Below are 20,698 nucleotides of genomic sequence, written 5' to 3'. Positions count from 1 at the left end.
ATCTAAGGGGAAGCAGAACCGGCTAGAGTCTTCATCCGAGGAAGACGAGGAGGAGGCCGAGGAGTCCGAGGAGTTGTCACCTTTCCTAGGGGTGACTGAGGCTTCCGAGCCTGAACCACTAGCCTCTCTTCTCCTAGAAGGTTCACCTTGAGGTAAGACTTTCATTTCTGCCCTGATCATCTCTCTCAGGCTTGAAGTGAAGTCAGGTGTCTCTTCCGCTACCTGCATAAACGGGGGAGAGTATAAGGGCCTGACAATCTACCCCTGGACTCCCTGTCTCTATTAACCCCTACCGTCTGTCGTATGCATGGCTGACATAATTTTTTAGGGTGGCCATCTGGTAGGGGGGAACTACAGAGGGCACATTCCCTGTGCTTCTGTTTTCCCTTAGCTTTCTTCCCCTGCAAAAAAACATAAGGGAACACTGCATCAGGGTACATTCACGGAGATCTCTTACCCATGCAGATGAAGCAGGTACCGGATCACGGAGGGAGGCAGGGGGATCCTTTAGCCTGGAGGAACTTTCGCGGCTTTGGTCGCTTGTTCATCTCTGCTTCTTCTGCTGGCCACTCGTATGCGGTTTTGTCGTGGCCTGTTTTTGCGGGCGCTCCTGCGCCTCGTCCTGCTGGTCTATGGGGGCTTCCGTCGTATCCATCGCTGGGGCCTTCGGAAGCACCCCAGCAGCATCCCCATCTGCCTTATATGGCCTCTTGGTGTCCGGGTCAGCAGGTATCTGGCCATAGCACCACCCACCCGGGATCCTCTCGCGCACTCCCTCCCCCATGCTCCGGCCCCCCCCCCGCCTTACCCAGGCCGCCGCGCGACCCCCGGACAGGCGTGCACCCGCGGCGCGCATCGGAGGCCGGCCGGCACCCGACTTCCGGTATCGCCGTTTTCAGCTCCGCCCCGTCACTTCCGCCGCTCACCAGAGCCTTGCGGGAGCGCGCGCGAAGTAGCCGGCGCGGCGCCCCTGCTCGGAATGCCTCCTAGCCCCCGCGCACACCGCCATGACCGCCGCCAGGGGCCAGCATCGACCGGGAGGACCGGACCCGGGGGAGCGCAGCAGGAAACCCGGGGCATACATACCAGGTGCTGGCGTTCCGGAGACGGTATCCACCGGACCCCTGCTCCACCTGCTTCATCCACTGCCGTGGTGACCTACCCGGCCCCACCGTGGCACTTCCAGGGACCCCGCACTGACCGAGGTAGGAGACCCCCTCGCTACCTGGGTCGGTCAGTCGGCCTGGGCATTCATGACGACTCCATGACGGACGATCTGTAGAGAGTCCTGTCCTCTAGGAACAGGAAACCAACTGATGCGTGGGAGAGGTGCCACCCTTTTTGTATCTGTAGGTTTCCTGTTCCTAAAGGGCGGATCCCCTCTCTCAGGTGGTGCTGTCATGGACGACCGAATAAAGTATTGTTTATGTCTACAACTCCTATGCAGGCTTGTGTGTCTCTATGGTAATAGACAACAAACTGTATTTAGTTTGATCATGGAGTCATGCCTTGTAACTCTGTTTACCTCTTGTAAATCTGCAGACAACCTTTAGGACTCATTCAGAAATCATTTTTTTTCACGGACTAGAAAAACAGACTGAGTTTCATCAATAATTTTCATTAGGATGTAATCCGAGTTTTGTCAGTTTGAAGCGGTTTCCAACAGGTTTTCTCGTATGTTGAAAAAAAACAAGTTTTTTTACCAATATGTAGCCAGGTGTGGTCGTGTTGAAAATTGGCTCCTTGGACACTTTGGAGAAATGGCCGTACCAAATCAATTTAACTCCGAACTGTTAGTATACCTGGAATGAAGACTAGACTAGTCTGACTACCATACATTATGCCACACCATACCATAATCCAGGCAGTAGGACGTACCCTTGTGAAGTCCCTTCATGGTGATGTCCAAGTGGTCTTCATACCAATCTACTCCTCCTTGGTCAGGCCTCATCTGGAATACGGTGTCCAGTTCTGGGCACCACATTTTAAAAAATATATTGAAAAACTGGAGCAAATTCAGAGCAGAGCTACCAGGATGGTAAGCAGACTGAAAAGTATGTCCTACGAGGAACGGTTAAAGGATCTAGGAATGTTTAGCTTGCAAGTCTAAGAGGAGACTTAATAGCTATTCTTATTTGCACATGGAAACACGAGAAGCAATGGAATAAAACTGAAAGGGAGAAGATACAGATTAGATATTATAAAAAACTTTGTGACAGTGAGGGTGATCAATGAGTGGAAAAGGCTGCCATGAGAGGTGGTGAGTTCTCCTTCAATGGAAGTTTTCAAACAGAGGCTGGACAGATATCTGAGATGGTTTAGTAAATCCTGCACTGAATTGAACAGGGAGTTGGACACAATGACCCTTGAGGTCTCTTACAACTCTAACATTCTATGCTTCTATGATCATTGCATCCAAGACAAAAGTTGGACTTATCGCTAAAGAGGATAAACCTCCATTCCAGCCTCCTTTGCCTTCTAGCTCCGTAACATGATAGTCTTTGAGAGTGGTGGCGTAAGATTACTGGAACACTTGTAGATGGATAATTGGCATCAGTGGTGTAACTACAAAGTTATGGGCCCTGGTGCAAACTTTCAAATGGGCTCCCCACCCCGGGCTGCCACTAGGAATTTTGGGGCCCCATACTGGCAACATTTTTGGGGCCCCCTTGAGACCAGCCCAGGCTCCATCCCTCAAACTGTTCACAGCCCCACCGCTCCCATAACTCCACCCCCACATAGAGAATAAAAGGAGCGGAGGGCAAGTGTCTGACTTGCTACACCATAGAATATAATGTCACCCCCCATATTATATAACACAGCCTCCCCCATAGAATATAATGTACCCCCCATGGTATATAACACAGCCACATAGTATATAGCACAGCACCGCATGATATACATCACAGCCCCGCATGGTATACAGCCCCGCATGGTATACAGCCCCCCATGGTATACAGCACAGCACCCCCCATGGTATACAGCACAGCACCCTCCATGGTATACAGCTCTGCATGGTATACAGCCCCCCATGGTATACAGCACAGCACCCCCCATGGTATAGAGCACCGCATGGTATACAGCCCCCCATGGTATACAGCACAGCACCCCCCATGGTATACAGCACCATGGTATACAGCACCATGGTATACAGCCCTCCATGGTATACAGCACCATGGCATACAACCCCCATGGTATGAACACAGCACCCCATGGTATACAGCACCATGATATACAGCCCTCCATGGTATACAGCCCCCCCAAGAATGGACCCACAGGCCTGGCTGTGCTCACTGTTGCATAAAAAAACTCAACCTTCTCCTCATGCCTGCACTGCTCCCAGCTCCAGTCTCCTGCTCTGCCTGATACAGTGAGTGCGCGATGACACTGTGTGTCAGAGGCAGAGTGAGGAATGATGGGAGAGGGAGCGTCAGCTTACGCGCTCTCCTCCATCATTGCTTTGAAATGTACCGGCATCATAGACGCCGGTATAGTTCAATGCGGCGGTGGGGGAGTCGGCGCTGACATGGTGCGTCTCTCACCCCCCCTCCCGCCCAGCCTGCTCTGCCGCTGGGGCCCAATGTGGGCCCCCACTGCTCATAGGGGCTCCATACGCCAGTCAGGGCATTAATGCCCTGACTGGCGGCCCTGGGGCCCGGTGTTATGAATGGGCACTGAGGAGGATAGCAGGCCCAAGCTAAGCCACAGAAAACCAGAGAGGTTGGTAACTAAGCGGATGCAGACCCCTGATCCTGTCCACACAACTAGCAGTAGCCGTGGAGCGTGCCTACGATGATCCTAGACGCCTCGGCACAGCCGGAGAGCTAACTGAACCTAAAGCAAGAAAGGGGAAATCTAAACTGCCCCGGAGCAGACCCCAAAGGAATAGATAGCCCCCAACCATATATTGTCGGTGAGACAAGATAAAAACACAAACGCAGGCAGAAAAATAGACTGAGCAAACAATGGGGCCCAAACTGACTAGACAGGACAGGAAAGACACTGTCTGCAATCACGCAAAAAACCCTGCAAAAAGTCCAACACATCTGATGCACAAAAACACTGAAGTCGCACGACTTTGCCCCCACTATATCAGCACTCTGGTATATTCTGAAAGCAAAGCAAAAAGAGACCAATATAACGGGACAAAACAAACTGGCACATGCAGTAACATATGGGCGGTGATTCGGCACAACCCCAGCCGAAGCTGGCTGACCAGCACAAAGCAGAGATAAACAAAACCAGATCAAATGCAAACAGAATAACAAATGAACCAAATGTCACGTGGACCCGTCCTGTGTTATGCCACCAGCAGGCCGGTAACTAAAACAAGACGCGGCACGTGATACTGTCCTGTGTGACACGGCTCACAGGCCGGTAACTAAAACAACAAGACAAGGGAAGGGACACAGTTACAATGGTGGGCCCTGCGATAGGGACAGGGGACGTGGAGACCTCCTGCACTCCCCTGAGTCAGTGTCCCTAACGCTCCTAACGTTCCCTATGCCGGTTCCGCACCGGGCGCCGATCAGGAACCTGTCACCCTAACACACCCTACACCTATCCCTTGCTAGGGAGCTGGGTGGCGCAGGCACTGGCCCCACCGCTGTACTAATACACACTAAGGAAAAACACAAACGGGGAACACAACTTAGCTTTACTCTGTTTCACTCGCTCCTGGCAACAGAGTCCACACTGAAATGCAGCTCTCCTCCTGAATCGCTGCCACCAAGCTCTGTCAGAGCTACAAGGAAATCCCCTGACTCCTTCCACACCAGGGCTAAGACAGTGCTGCAATGAACGCTCTCCAGCTCCTTCCTCCACCAAGGATGGTTGAAATGAACACTATCACCAACACCGATTGCAACACCTGTGACTCTTTTATAGCAGAGCCAGCAATCACACCTGCATATTAATCATGTGCACTTAACTAAAGAAACTAGAGTGGAATGATGCTCACCACCACCGGGGGCAAACTTAGAACAAACGACACCACAGTGCAATAATTCTTATGGCCACCGGGGGCAAAAACCCACCTTAAGCACAGCTTAAGAAAAAAAAGGTTACCTGTGCTTTTTATCAGTCCTGATCCAGCATGGTCATGACACCACTTAGCTGAACCATGCAGGGAAAGAGCAAGAGACATCAGACCTCAGAAGGCACAGGAAGAAAATCACCAGCAAGGATAGAGGGAGTCAGCTGTCTTAAATCCCAATCAGAAACCCCAGATCTCCAATCGTCTTCCTCATTATCAGGTGGCAAGCCTCTGTCAATCAGATCAGCTCCACTACCTCCAGTAACCACCAGAGGAAGTCCAGAAAGAGAACTTGCAACCCCTCTGTCAATCTGACCAGCTCCACTACCTTCAATAATCACCAGAGGGAAGCCAGAGAGAGAATTCACAACAGCCCGGGCCCCTAAGTGCTCAGGGGCCCTGTTGCAGCTGCAACTCCTGCGACCAGGGATGTTACGCCCCTGACATGTAGCCCATTGTTATGCAAATACCAGAAAGTTTGTGTATAGACACTCTTTCATGCCTTAGGCTTGGTATATGCCTTATAACTTGGTTTGCAGTACAGAGGGGATCAGTCGTGGGAACCAATAGTACAGCCACTTGAGGGTTAGTGGGTGCTCTTTTCTGCTGGCCTTGCTGTCTTTAAAAAGACAGCATGGGCCACGGCTGATCGCACTGAATGCCCATACTCCTTCCCCGAGGGCAGAATACTATTAAGACTTTATAGGGTGAGGCTACGAGACTCCGGAAACACTTTACTGGGTCACCAACAGCCAACTGCATATTGTGGATTCCCAGAAAGGATACAAGATGGTGCAAGCGACAGAGACTCACCCTTCTGCTTGCTCACCAGGGGTTAGAAACTCTGCGACTTCAGGGCAATCAGGGTCAACTACCCCAAGCAGCAGCACCCCAATTTTGGCAGGCACCCTCTGTGAAGATAGTAGCAAGCTTAGGAAGCTGGCCAAGCACAGTGAGGTATGGGGCCAGGTGACCGGATTGTTCCAACTTGGGTTTGCCAAACAAATTTGTGGGCTCATTGTTGGGCAGTGGAGGAGTTCTGTAGTGCACAAGCTGGAGTCATGGTCCCTATGCTGAAATCCTGTAGAATCACCGGTGAGTGGAACAGGCCCATTTTATTTCACACAGCTCCCATTTCAAGGCATTGCCCCACAGGATTGGAGGAGATAACTATAGCTGTTCCCTTATTGTTCACTAGTTCAATTAGACTGCAGAATTGTCCTCTAAATGATAGACTAGTACACTGCAGAGGGTTGATGCAATCTGTAATCAGAATGAGCTTTAATGGGGATAAATGTAAGGTCATGCACTTGGGTAGAACGAACAAGATGTATAATTATGTGCTTAATAGTAAAACACTGGGCAAAACAGTCACTGAAAAAGACCTGGGTGTATGGGTGGACGACAAACTCACATTTAGCGGCCAGTGTCAGGCAGCTGCTGCAAAGGCAACTAAAATAATGGGATTCATTAAAAGAGGCATAGATGCTCATGAGGAGAACATAATTTTACCTCTATATAAGTCACTAGTGCGACCACACTTAGAATACTGGGTACAGTTCTGGTCTCCGGTGTATAAGAAAGACATAGCTGAACTGGAGCGGGTGCAGAGAAGAGCGACCAAGGTTATTAGGGAACTAGGGGGTCTGCAATACCAAGACAGGTTATTACACTTGGGGTTATTTAGTTTGGAGAATCGAGGGCTTAGGGGTGATCTTATTACAATGTATAAATATATGCGGGGATAGTACAAAGACCTTTCTAATGATCTTTTTACTCTTAGACCTGTGACGGGGACAAGGGGGCATCCTCTACGTCTGGAGGAAAGAAGGTTTAAGCATACTCACAGACGCGGATTCTTTACTGTAAGAGCAGTGAGACTATGGAACTCTCTGCCATATGATGTTGTAATGAGTGATTCCCTACTAAAATTTAAGAAGGGACTGGATGCCTTTCTTGAAAAGTATAATATTACAGGGTATATACACTAGTTTCCTTAATATTGCGTTGATCCAGGGAGCTAGTCTGATTGCCGTATGTGGAGTCGGGAAGGAATTTTTTTCCCCAATGTGAAGCTAACTGTTTGCCACATGGGTTTTTTTTGCCTTCCTCTGGATCAACATGTTAGGGCAAGTTAGGATAGGATATGGGTTGAACTAGATGGACTTAAAGTCTCCCTTCAACCTTAATAACTATGTTACTATGTAGAATACAGTCCACAAATTAACATACAACAAAGGGCAGTGGACAGATTCGCATGAAACAATGGTTCATGTCCCTTGACTTACTGAACAAAAGAATAGTATATGTCTGGCATCATTAAAAATTGTTAATCTCTGCACAAGTGGCCAGATTGATGCTGAGTTGTCACATTCCTTTTTCTTAATTAGTCCCAGAGACTGCTGGATCCTTGCATGGGTTGCTGTTGACAGGGGTGCCAGACATAAAAATCATCCGATCATCCTTCTCCACTTGTCGGAACAATCCGTCAGCATTTCCATGAGTACACGTCCGTTGTCCCACGGCAGTCCGATTTAGCCAATTTAAGGGATTGTGGTTGGTTAGGACAGTGAACACCTTGCATTAGTGGTACAACTTTTTTCAGGGCCCAGGCCATTCATTCTTTTTCTATTGTGGCATTTGCCCTCTCCCGGTCCAACAGCTTTTTTCAGGGCCCAGGCCAGTCATTCTTTTTCTATTGTGGCATTTGCCCTCTCCCGGTCCAACAGCTTCCAGGAGAGATAAATCATAGAATCGTAGAGTTGGAAGGGACCTCCTGGGCCATCTAGTCCAACCCCCTGCTCAAAGCAGGATTCGCTAAATCATCCCAGTCAGATGTCAGTCCAGCCTCTGTTTGAAGACTTCCATTGAAGGAGAACTCACCACTTCTCGTGGCAGCCTGTTCCACTCATTGATCACTCTGTCAAAAAGTTTTTTCTAATATCTAATCTGTGTCTCCTCCCATTCAGTTTCATCCCATTGCTTCTAGTCTTTCCTTGTGCAAATGAGAATAAAGTTGATCCTTCAACAATGTGACAGCCCTTTAGATATTTGTAGACAGCTATAAAGTCTCCTCTCAGTCTTCTCTTTTGCAAACTAAACATTCCCAAATCCTGCAACCTTTCCTCATAAGACAGGGTTTGCAGACCGGTCACCATTCTGGTCGCTCTTTTCTGAACTTGCTCCAGTTTGTTGATGTCTTTTTTAAAATGTGGTGCCCAAAACTGGACACAATATTCCAGATGAGGTCTGACCAAAGAGGAGTAGAGGGAAATAATGACTTCACGTGATCTAGACTGTATGCTTCTGTTAATACATCCTAGAATTGCATTTGCCTTTTTTGCTGCTGCATCACACTGTTGACTCATATTCAGTCTGTGATCTATCAGTATACCCAAGTCTTTTTCACATGTGCTGTTGCTTAGCCCTATTCCTCCCATTCTGTATATGCTTTTTTCATTTTTATTGCCCAGATGTAGTACTTTGCATTTCTCCCTGTTAAAAACCATTCTGTTAGTTGCTGCCCACTTCTCCAGTTTATTTAAATCTTTTTGAATCCTCTCTCTCTCTTCTCTAGTATTAGCTATCCCTCCTAGCTTTGTGTCATCAGCAAATTTAATCAGTTTACCCTCAATTCCTTCATCTAAATCGTTGATAAAGATGTTGAACAATACAGGGCCCAGGACAGAGCCCTGTGGTACCCCACTTGAGACATTCTTCCAACTGGATGTGCAGCCATTTACGACCACTCTTTGGGTCCGATCACTAAGCCAGTTATGAATCCACCTAACAGTTGCCTTGTCCATTCCATACTTAGTCATTTTTCCAATAAGGATTGTATGAGAGACTTTGTCAAATGCTTTGCTGAAGTCAAGATATACTATATCTACAGCATTTCCTTGATCCACCCAATCAGTGATACCGTCATAGAAGGAAATTAAGTTAGTCTGACATGACTTATTAGTTACAAACCCATGCTGACTCTGTTTAATCACTTCATTCTTATCCAGGTATTGACATACATGTTGTTTAATAATTTGTTCAAAGATCTTTCCTGGTATAGAAGTCAGACTCACCGGCCTATAGTTGCCTGGGTCCACCTTCTTCCCCTTTTTGAAGATAGGAACAACATTTGCTCTTCTCCAGTCTTCTGGCACTTCTCCTGTTCTCCAAGAATTTTCAAAGATTATGGAGAGGGGTTCAAAAATTTCTTCTGATATCTCCTTCAGTACTCTGGGGTGTAATTCATCTGGACCTGGAGACTTGAATTCATTTAGGTTAGCTAAGTGTTTCCTCACTATCTTTCTGTTTATAGATATCCTGGATTCTTCTATTCCCTTAATAGGACAGTCAATAACAGTTGATGTTACATTTTCTTTCTGAGAGAAAACAGATGCAAAATAGGAATTTAAAAGTTCAGCCTTCTCAACATCCTGTCTTACCATTTCATCATTTCCATCCTGTAAAAATCCTATAGCATCTTTGACTTTTCTTTTACTTTTGACATATCCCCAAAATCCTTTATTATTGCTTTTGACATCTCTTGCAAGCCTCAATTCATTTTCAGCTTTAGCTAATCTGATTTGTGCCCTGCAGGTTCTGCAGACAGCATTATATTCTTCTTTAGATATGCCTCCCTCTTTCCATTTTATAAACATTTTTTTCTTCCTTTTTAGCATGTGCTTAAGTTCTGTGTTCATCCATCCTGGTTTCCTTAAGTGCTTCCTATTCTTCCCTCTTTTCGGAATTGTTAACAACTGTGCTTTGAGAATTTCATTTTTCAAGATTTCCCATCCTTCCTGGACATTTTTGTCTTTAAGGATATCCAGCCATTGGATCCCTCCAATTCTCTTTCTGAATCCCTTAAAATCTTCCTTTCTGAAATCTAACCTTGACGTCTGAGTCTTCACAGGTCTTCCGCCTCTAGTTATCCAAAATTCTAAAATAGCATGGTCGCTACCTCCTAGGGTCCCAGCCACATTTACCTCCTCAACCATTTCCTCCCTGTTTATAAGGATTAGATCCAAGGTAGCAGTTCCCCTTGTTTTCTCCCTTACCTTTTGGAAGATAAAGTTGTCAGCAAGAGAGGATAAGAATTTCCTTGACCTGTTAGTTTTGCCTGAGAGAGATTCCCAACAAATGTCTGGATAGTTGAAATCTCCCATGACAACTATGTCATATTTTTTGGAGAACTTGGCCATTTGATGCATAAAGAGTTCATCCATATCTGCAGCTTGCACAGGCGGCCTGTAGTAAATGCCTACAATGGTGTCCTTTCCATTGTTCTGTCCTTGTATTCTTACCCAAACAGTTTCCACAGAACTCCCTGTCTCTGAAGCTTCAATCTCTGTGCAGATATACGCGTTTCTAACATACAATGCGACACCCCCTCCTCGTTTATCAAGTCTGTTTCTTGCAAATAAGTTGTATCCTTCTAGTCTTGTATTCCAATCATGTGTATTGTCCCACCAAGTTTCAGTGATTCCAATGACATCATATTTCTTTTCCTGTGTTAGTAGTTCCAATTCTCCTTCTTTGTTGCCCATGCTTTGTGCATTAGTATAGAAACATTTTAGTTTGTGATTGGTTTCTCTTTCTCCAATATTTTTATTAATTAGATTCTTTCGTCTTTGTTCTTCCTTTCCACTTCTAATAGCAGAGTTCTCAATAGCATTTGTCAGGTGTATGGCTTTTTCTGGTCTTTTGCTTCCCTTCCCATGTTGTTCTAGTTTAAAGCTCTCCTTACAAGTGTAGCAAGGCGACTTCCAAATACATGCTTTCCAGTCTTCGTAAGGTGCACCCCATCTCTAGCAAGTAGTCCATCGTATAAGTAGTTCACTCCGTGATCCAGAAATCCAAATCGTTGCTGACGGCACCATCGACGTAGCCAGTTGTTCACCTGCAGAATCTTATTCCACCTCCTTGTTCCATGGCCATCCACTGGGAGGATGGAAGAGAAGACCACCTGCGCTCCCAGTTCTTTCACTTTCTTGCCTAAGTCTTCAAAGTCTCTGCAGATGGTTTCCAGGTCGTTTCTTGCGGTGTCATTTGTCCCCACATGTAGTAGCTGGAATGGGTAGTCATCTGTAGGTCTGAAGAGTCCTGATATCCTGTCAGACACATCTTTAATTTTTGCACCTGTTCCTGACCATCAGCCCCCACTTAGTTGAGTACAGCTCCCAGTCTGTTGTCCGATGTGTCTGGACAATGAACCATCTGCGTTAGTTGGGAGCAGTCAGGATAGGGCTCTGGGCTACATGGGTTTTCATCTGGACGTATGGGGACTTGCATTCTGGAATCCAGATGAGGTTGCAGGCTCAGCTTTAGGTGGTGAGGTCAGTGAAGGGCTTTGCTACTGTACTATATTTGGGAATAAACTTTTGATAATAAATGCGGTCCCTAAAAATGCAGACTTGTTTTTGGTTAATTGGGTGGGGCCAATAGATAATGGCTTCTACTTTTGTGGGTTCTCGACAAATGAATCCACATCCCACCCAATGTCCCAGGTATAGTGCCTCGGCCACCCCCATGTGGCACTTTTCAGGTCAGATGTTGAGCTGGGCTTTGGCTACCCTCTGCAGCACCTGGGACTCGTGCTGGAGATGCTCTTCCCAGGTGTCTCTGAAGATAGTGATATCATCCAGGTAGGCTTGGGTATACCCCTTTCATTCTACTAGTAACTGGTCTAGTCTACCATCCTTTGGAAGGTAGCCAGGAGTTTCTTCATCCTAAATGGCATGATGGTGAACTCAGACAGGCCAAAAGGGATGAACGCGGACTTCTTTTTCGTGCGTAGGATCTGGCATTATCCCTTGCTCAGATCAAGGGTTGATATGAACCAAGACCCCCTAACCTGTCTAGTAGTTCATCCACCCTAAGCATGGGGTAGGCGTCTGTAATGGTGACCTCATTAAGTGACCAATATTCCTCATATAAGCATAGTACTTTTGTCCTTCTTGGGCACCAACACTTCACTGGCAGCTTCACTGGGCTATGAGAAGTTACTATAACTCCCATATTCAACATGTCATCCACCTCGGCCTTCATCATTGCCAACATTGGAGGTTTCACCCAGTAGGCAGGTTGCCTGAATGGAGTGGTTGCCCATGTTGACATGATGTTGGACCAGAGGTGCTTGACCAGGCCAACTTGTGAACAAGGGTCCATATGTCTGAACAGGTTTGTTAGCTGCTGCTTCCATGATGGACCAAGCCGCTCACCCCACTCACCCAACAGGGCATCTGTTACCCCCATTCCCCTTTTGGAGTCCACCAATAAGTCCAGGATCTGGTCTATATCTGGGTCATCTAAAGGTGGCCAACAAACTAAGTAGGTCACCTCCCTTTCATCATAAGAATTTAGTAGATCTGTTCACAAACACCTGCTCAGTCCAGGTCCACTGTGGACCGGTATTCCCGCATTTCCTGGTAAATTTGAATTGACCTGCCCACATGGCTTGCAGTTTGTTTTTCCATAACGGTAATAGTACTATAATCTTCTGCCCACACCACAAGCAGATTCTTGGGAGTCTGGCACCATGGTTGTAACTCCATTGTTGCCTTTCCTGAGCTACTTCTAAATTAAGGTCATGAGGTACCTCATCTTTTCTCTAAACTTTTGGATATAATCCAGAATAGGAATTTATTCTGTAGGGAAAGTGCCCTCCCAACAATCTTGTACCAGCTGCAAAGGCCCTCGTACTTTTCGGCCTTACAGCAATTAGAATTTGGATAACCCAGTAGAATTCTGTGGCACCAACCAGTTGGCAAAGAGGAGCTGCTGCAAGTTTTTCTCCCAGTCTCCCCACTCAGATGCCACATACCAGCTAATGAGTTGTTTGCGCGTTCCCTTTGGAGCACTCACTCAACCCATTAATTTCAGGGTTGTCGGGGGTGATGCGCATGAGACGGACCCCATGTTTCTCCCAGAGAGTCTGAATCAGCTTGCTTTGAAACTGGGCCCCCTGGTTGGTTAATACCTCCTGTGGAACCTTACAACTAAAAGAATTCCAGTATAGCTTGAGCCACGTGCTCAGCAACGGCCTTCGGGAGCAAAGTCTACTGGGGTGAGGATGTCGATTTCCAATGTGGCTGGGGATGGCTAAGGGGGCCCATTAAATCTATGGTAACTCTTTGGAACCAGAGCTGTGGAGTCGGTAAGCCAAACCTCTGACTCAGACTCCTCAATTTCACTACTGAGCATGTACATAAAGTGCTGCACAGATTCATCTCAACTAAATTCCTAGATCCTTAGATCAGGAATAGAACAGACATTATAAAACATTTCATAACTTTTCCAAAATCTTATAAAAAAAATTTAAAGCACATACTACATTGAACTACTGTACCCAAGTACCCAATTTATTATATATTTTAGGAGTCTGGAACAGTTCACCTATCAAGGAAATGGATTTGAGTGGGTGCTCCCCCATCTGTTGACACAAGAGGCTCTCAGAATGCCCTATTTTTTAAGAAAAGTATGACAAATTAACAAATTGACAAAACGAAGGACCAGCACATCTAAGCTACTGTGAATAGGCACCAACCAAAAAAAGCATATAAGTCAAAAAGATTAAGGTTGCACCATAACTTACCAAGAATGATTACTCTAGAAAATAGGAACTGCATTGCAGCCATAGAAAATAGGAGAAAAAAATTGAAAAAAAAGGTCTATATGGTGTATATATGAAATATGCATCTGCAAGAATTGCTATGAAAAAAGGAAGGTTGTTTGCACATAGATTGGCCAATAAACTGTATGTGTGCCCAATTGCCACGTTCAGTTTTTTTCTCGCATTTTCTATGGCAGCAATGCAGTTCCTATGTTCTAGAGTAATCATTCTTGGTAAGCTATGGTGCAAACCTTAATCTTTTTGACTTGTATGTTTTCTTTGGTTGGCGCCTATTAACACTAGCTTAGATGTGCTGGTCCTTCTTTTTGTCTATTTGTATCAAAGCCTTTTGGACATGTGCACTACCACTCCCATTAGCCACGGGTGATTTTAAGCAGATTAGCTGGTCTATTCCTGCCCCTTAAATTGTACTTTTTTGCCCAAGAGAGGTGACATTACAGGACAGGGACCCAATTTACGAAGGACGCATTGACGTGGCAATTGGGCACACATATATTGGCCACTTTATGCGCTAAGAACCTTCCTTTTTTTCCATAACAATTTTTGCAGATGCATATTTCATATACACACTATATAGTGCTTTTTCCAATTTTTTTCTGCCATTTTCTATAGCAGCAATGCAGTTCCTATGTTATAATCATTCTTGGTAAGTTATATTAACAAATTGTTCATTAACTTATTGCAATCAAGTCGGGCTTTGTCAAGCCTGACAAAGGAAAGAAAATATCTTTTAGTAGAAAATTATAACAAAATAGAAGACTACTAGAACTCCTAAGGGGAGATGGAGAGATGAGCAAGATTTATGAATCCACCCAGATTCAGGCATGGACAAGTACGATATATGGTGTCTTCATCACAACAGAAGGATTGAGGAGTACTCCGGGGAATCTCTGAATAAAATCCATCCTTGCCAAGTATGGGAAAAGTTGTCTGAGATAATTTTATTATGATCAGAGAGTGTTTCCATTCTACACAAAAAATGCATTTCAAGAGACCATTCTTGGATAGATGGAGTGATTCTAGAATGCCAGTGTCTGGGATTGACTGTTCTAGTGGCGGATAAACAGTGTCTCAGCAATCCTCTTTTGATAGATTTAAAGAAAAAAGAAGTCCGATCTGGGGAGTTCTAGATGATGATTCCCCTGTAATGTGTTTGTGAACATCAAAGACTTTGCTCCAGAGGCCTCTTATTTGAGAGCATTCCCACCAGATATGAAGCATAGTGCCTTGAGCATTTTCACATCTCCAGCATTTATTGGAGAGAAATTTTTTATAAATATCTGCTGGGCAATGATACCATCTGTATTTTTTTTCTTTAGCTTTGCAAGCCAATGGAAGTCAGTGTGTGCAAAAGAAAGTTTTGTTCCATTGCTCCTCCCAATCTCTCTCCCACTCTTTCTTGAACCATAGAAGCTCTGTATTAGGCCGGGATCGCACATGCGAGAAACTCGGACGAGTCTCGCATGTTAATACCCGGCACTGCCACCGGCACTCAGGAGCGGAGCGTGCGGCTGCATGTATTGCCGGGTATTAACATGTAGGACTCTTCCGAATTTCTCACATGTGTGATCCCAGCCTTGGTCTGAGATGACAAAATATAATAAATTTGGGAGATTGTATGCTTGGGTACAACTTCTCCGATCAGCAACGAATCAAATTGAGAAGGGTCAGACTTGAGCACCGAGAATCGCTGAAGGAAATCAGTGAATAAACGGACCTGGAGGTATGAAAACTAAGGTATGGTTTGAGTAGGGTAGAGAGCTTTAAGCTGGTTTAGCGATAGTATATTTCTGAAATTTGCAAGGACCTGATGGAGTCTAGTTTTATAGTTGAAGGCCAGGAATTTACTCACTCCAACTCCAGGGAGAGAATTATGGATTGTCAATGATCGGTGTCATAGGTCCTGGAATCTTAAAATCCTAAGTTTCTTTACCAATTGGTCCCAAACTCTGAGATCAACTGTTATTGGGGGTGTGGCCCCTTTGAAGAACAAAAGTGCTTAGAAATCCATGGTAGAGAAGTTAAGTCTAGGCACGATAGGAATGACTCTAGTGTGACCCAACAAGTCTGATTCGCACCATGAAACCAGTCCACCACAGTCGCAGCATGATAGAGTTGAAAATTCGGGAGGCTGGCCCCCTTGAGATTTACATCTAGCCAAAAATGTAATGGCCAGTCTTAATATTTTTGATCTCCAAATGAAATTGTTCCAGACTGTATTTAGCTGCTTAAAAAAAGAACAGGGGAGTACAATTAGGACCACTTGAAATACATAAGTGTAACGAATGAAAGCGGAGGCAGAGATGGTAAAGTTCACATTCGTTTTTATTTTTTAAGTGGAACCTCGGGACCACGGTCCGGGGGGCTCCGAAGGGGGCGTGACTAGTGAGCCCCGGGCACCCGTAGTAAAGCCCCTCAGGCAGGGCCAGAATGGAATACCCGGAGGACACAGGTGCTACCTCCAGTTAGACCCCGAACACGTGGCAGCTGTCCCAGCGGGACCAAAAGGGATAACAAAAGTTACAGCAGAGACCGTAATGCGCTGGATCCTGGATCCGGTTAGTTGGTAAGGAGTCGGTTCCAGTGACCTTCCCATAGTCCTTGGACTCGGATGGCTGTAGGCGGAACGGGATGGCTTAGGCCCAGATGGTTGCTGATATAACCAGGTAACACAGGATACTGATATGCTGTGGAAACAGAGAGCATTAGACAATGCACAGAGACTGCAAATGCAGCGCAGACAGGTTAGCATGAGAACCGGCTGTAGCAATGATACTCGTTGCTCCGGCGCTCTCCCTATGGAGGAGAGGCCAGAAATAGCAGCCAGTGTGCTGCCATTGGTTGATAGCATTTTTTGATTAATGCACGCCGCCCCTTTAAGAAGGCAAGAGAGCGGGCGGGCGTGCCCTAATAGTCTTAGCTACAGATCTCCTCACAGGACGCCAGGAGGAGGAGGCAGGACAGAACACTGATCAGCAGCATGAGAGGCTCGAGGTGAGTGCCCAGAGCGGAGAGCAGCGGCAGGTCTGGACGCAGCTCCAGGACGGGGGCCAGGTGTAACATCAGCAGACCTGGGCGCAGCGCCAAGATGGGGACCGGGTGTAACAATATGGCAGTTTTGGAAGAATGTCCATCTTTAATACGTTAATTCTACCGAACCACCAAGATAATCGTGTTTTGTTGTAAGCCTTGAGCCCCACTTTAAAGGAAAAACACCGTATGCACAACATCAGAAGTTGCTCAAGTAGGGTCCCACACTATACATGAATAATAAAGCAAACTTGACACTCAACTTCTAGAATATCTTTTAGATTTTTTAATGCAGCCAGAAAATAATAGACTTTTCGGCCACACTGGCCTTCATCAGTAACAGACTGCAGTTGGGGCACTAGGTGCTGGGCATGGAGCCTGTATCAAATAGTACCTGGGTGGGTGGGGGTGCCAGCGTGCAGACATCAGCGACACAGCTGACCAACAGTGGATACTGTGTTGCTGATGTCTTCATGCTGGCACCCCCACCCACCCAGGTACTATTTGATACAGGCTCCATGCCCAGCGCCTAGTGCATGACCAGGCACATTTAAAGTGACTATGGTGTCACTTCTATTATCACACTGAATGCGATTAACTACTATACTGCAGTCTGTTACTGATGAAGGCCAGTGAGGTCGAAACGTCTATTATTTTCTGGCTGCATTAAAAAATCCAAAAAATATTCTAGAAGTTGAGTGCCAAGTTTGCTTTATTATTGAGCTCAGCTTTGACACGACCGAGCAAAGGCTCATGATTCAGATGGAAGAGCTGGGACAAGTCTGAGGGCAGTGGGACCCCAAGATATTTCATAGAACCATTACACCAACGGAAAGGACTCCTTTAACAATTATGCCTCCTCCTGTGAGATATTGATGTTCAAAATCTCTTAGATTTACCTTAAAATTACTCAGTCGACTATGTTTCAAATTTTTTCAGAATAGAGGGCAGTGATGTTTTAGGATTAGTGATGTACACTAGGAGGTCATCTGCGTATAGTGCCAATTTATGAGATTTGTGCCGACTGGGATTCCTTGAATGTTGGAGTTTTTCCTGAGGGCCATTGCCAGATATTCCATCATAATAACGGGGAGAGTGGACACCCATCTTGTTCCATTCGACACTCCAAAAGATTCTGAATAGGTGCCATTGCAACGGACCTTGGCAGAGGGGTCTTGATATCAAGCCATTATTTTGTTGAGAATGTTGGGATCCAAACTGTTTTTTTAAGAACACTGTATAAATGGCCAGTTAACCCGGTCAAATGCTTTTTCAGCATCAACCGATAGAATGCATGCTGGGATCTTCTTCAATTTCGTATAGGACATAAGCAGCATTGTTTTAAGTTATCTCTTGCCTCCCTCTGGGGCACAAATCCTACTTGATCGTTGTGCACGATATGAGGCATCAGGGGGGCTAATCTGGTCACTATGATTTTAGAGAAAAGTTTAACATCAATGTTAATTAAGGAAATTGGCCTGTAACTTGAGCATAATGTTTGGTATTTCCCAGATTACGGTACCACCAAAATATGGGCTTCCAGAGATTTTCTGGGAAAATGGTTTGAAGTTGAAACTGAAAGAAATACTTTGGTTTAGAATGGTGTTATAATTGCGTAGCAAATGTTTTATAAAATTTGGCAGAGTAACCATCTGGACCTGGGCATTTATTAGATGGGGAGCTTTTGATGACCTGAAGTACCTCCTCTTCTTCAAATGATTGCTCTAGGGATGCCTTTGTGTCATCTGGTATTGAGGGCAGAGCAGTGTCTTTCATGTATTGATCAATTTTCAGGCCCGTGTATTTTTGACCCATCATCATGGGCCAAGTGCAGGAGTTGGGGTCAGTACTGCTTGGGTACCAAGAGCTGATGGACACGAGACCAGGGATTTTTTTGAGCAGGATGTAGGCTTTTCCCAATATAAAAGCCCCTTCTCCCATCTATACCTCTGGTTTCTTTCCCCTGGTCGGGCAGCTATATTGCGGACAAGCTCTATGGTGGAGTTCATGAATTGGGCTTCCCTTAACTCCTAACGATCTATCCCCCCCCAGTTAATGGTCACAGTCTGGTCAGGTGTACTTACTGTCACTAGCTCAGAGGTGGATTATGGAGGCTTTGGAATGTAGGTTATCCTTGAAAATGGTGGCAAAAGGATCCACATCAGGGTGCTGCTTGGCTGTGGGTGATGACTGTGACAAACTGGTTGGACAGCCCTTGTCCTAGGTCGTTCCCCATAATAACAGGTGTGGGGAGGCGATCCATGAGCCCTACTGCAGCCTTTCCCTGGTCAGTCCCCCAGTCCAAATGCACACGTGCCAGAAGGATGTCCGAGCATTGACCCCCAGCCATCAAGATGGTAACGTGACAGCATGGTAAATAGTATTCTGGGGGGACAATATCTGGGCTGACCAGGGTAATGGAAAACCCAGTGTCCAGAAGTCCCTAGGCTTAGATGTGCCAATGGAGGTTGCTGGGTGTAGGGTGGCCAACCCGCCATAGGGTGTGGACAGGGTATATCACTTCCTACGCTGCTGCTGTATCCCAGGGGTAGCGTCCCTCAGGCCCCAATGGCTTGTCTCTGCAGACATTGACTGGCTTGGCCAGCAGACGGGCTCCAGGCTTGTGGCCCCGGCTGTGTAGACAATCTTTGGCCATGTGACCAAGGAAGTGACTTGGGTTGGGAAAATCATGGGTCCCATTTGTAAACTTTGTCTTACTGGGGCTTTTGCTGAGTAGCATGATAGTTCTGCTTGAGTAGCTGGTAGCTACTCTAGTCGCTGGTTGAGGGGATACGAGGGGCACTGGCCAGTCTCACAAAAAACAATGGATCATGCCCTTTGCCTTTCTGAACAAAGGAATAGTACGTTTGGCATAATTAAGAATAGTTCACACACGCACAAGTGGCCAGATTGGCATTAAGTCATTACATCCCGGAAGTCATTTTTCAACACAACTCCATGCCAAATGTTGCTTGTGATACTGCACGCTGCTTGCATGGCCAAAATATGGTAACGTGGCCTCCAGCATCTCTGAATTTGTCTCCCATCAAGCTCATCTTGGACAACATTGGTTGCAAATTGCAAAAGGAGCTGCCAGCAGTGGATCTTGATAAGTTGTATGCCAGAATTTTCCTCAACAATTAATAACCTTATAGCCTGCCAAGGCTCATCATACTCCATATTAAATAGATGGAAACGTTTTGAAATTTGTATTTACTAGTAATGAGTGAGTATACTCTTTACTCGGGTGGCCTCCGAGTATTTTGGCGAGCTCGTTTATTTCGTTTCTGTTGATGCAGCTGCATGATTTGTGGCTGCTAGACAGGCTGAATACATGTGAGGAAAGCCTGTTTGTTAGGGAATTCCCACGTGTATTCAGGCTGGCTAGCAGCCGTAAATCATGCAGCTGAAGCGATGAAAACTAAATCTCCGAGCACGCCAAAATACTCGGAGGACACGCAAGCAACGAGTATACTCGCTCATCACTAGTATTTACATTTTCTTTTAAATTATTTGCTTATCATGATCATATCCATCGATTCTGTGATTTCTATAAGCCCACGTTTCCTTTTGGTGTTGCAGGCTCAGTGTTGAGATGTGTATATTGGCATGACTGCACACATTTGCTTAATAAAATCACTAATTCTTGAACCCAGGCAGCCATCTATTAGTGGAAACAGCAGCAGAAATCATTATAATTATACATTTTTATAGCGCCATTTATTCCATGGCGCTTTACATGTGAAAAGGGGCAAATATAGACAAGTACAATAAACATGAGCAATACCAGACACACACAATTAGAGGGGAGGAGAGAGGTCCCTGCCCGCAAGGGCGCACATTGGAAATTATGCAATTTGCATGACAAAGAAGGTTTAGAAAATATTTCCCATTTCTTTCTTTTTAAACGACTGTATTTAAGGTTCCTTCATTTGCTTTATAGTGCTGTCACTTATCCAGTAATCTGCATTAATCCTGCTTATAACAGCCCTTTTTAGTGA

At 45.7% G+C, this 20,698-nt stretch overlaps 1 protein-coding gene across 1 annotated transcript in view; it reads left to right on the top strand.

Moving 5' to 3' along the window:
• The window catches only part of DNAH7 (dynein axonemal heavy chain 7), a 529,416-nt gene that overhangs the window by 507,737 nt on the left and 981 nt on the right, over window positions 1-20,698 (top strand). The gene's annotated exons all lie outside the window — the stretch shown is intronic.

The sequence above is a fragment of the Dendrobates tinctorius genome, unplaced genomic scaffold (genome assembly GCF_039654945.1).
Source record: "Dendrobates tinctorius isolate UK_male_01 unplaced genomic scaffold, ASM3965494v1 ptg000150l, whole genome shotgun sequence".
Taxonomy (NCBI): domain Eukaryota; kingdom Metazoa; phylum Chordata; class Amphibia; order Anura; family Dendrobatidae; genus Dendrobates; species Dendrobates tinctorius.
The sequence above is the reverse complement of the archived record's forward strand: the minus strand, read 5'-3'. Positions and strand labels throughout refer to the sequence as shown.